The sequence below is a fragment of the Solanum pennellii genome, chromosome 11 (genome assembly GCF_001406875.1).
Source record: "Solanum pennellii chromosome 11, SPENNV200".
Taxonomy (NCBI): domain Eukaryota; kingdom Viridiplantae; phylum Streptophyta; class Magnoliopsida; order Solanales; family Solanaceae; genus Solanum; species Solanum pennellii.
Genome location: NC_028647.1, coordinates 58,203,340 through 58,203,600, shown reverse-complemented (window position 1 = coordinate 58,203,600; position 261 = coordinate 58,203,340).

Sequence of the window (261 nt, the reverse complement as noted above, 5' to 3'; positions counted from 1 at the left end):
TAAGATAAGCAAGTACCTGGTTGATCATCTCTGGGGTAGGTTGGGGTGGCATTTCCTCATTTTGCACTCGTTCATTCTCCCCTTGCTCACCCTCTCTTATCACCTCCTAGGTCGGTGGAGGAGTCACCGCCCTAGTATCAGATGGGCTAGGGGCTCGTCCTCTTCCTCTAGAGGACGTCCTCCCACGACCTCTTCCACGGCCTCTTGCCGCTGTTCTTCCTCGAGCCACAGCCCCAGTGGCTGGCTCAGTCGTTTCTTGTC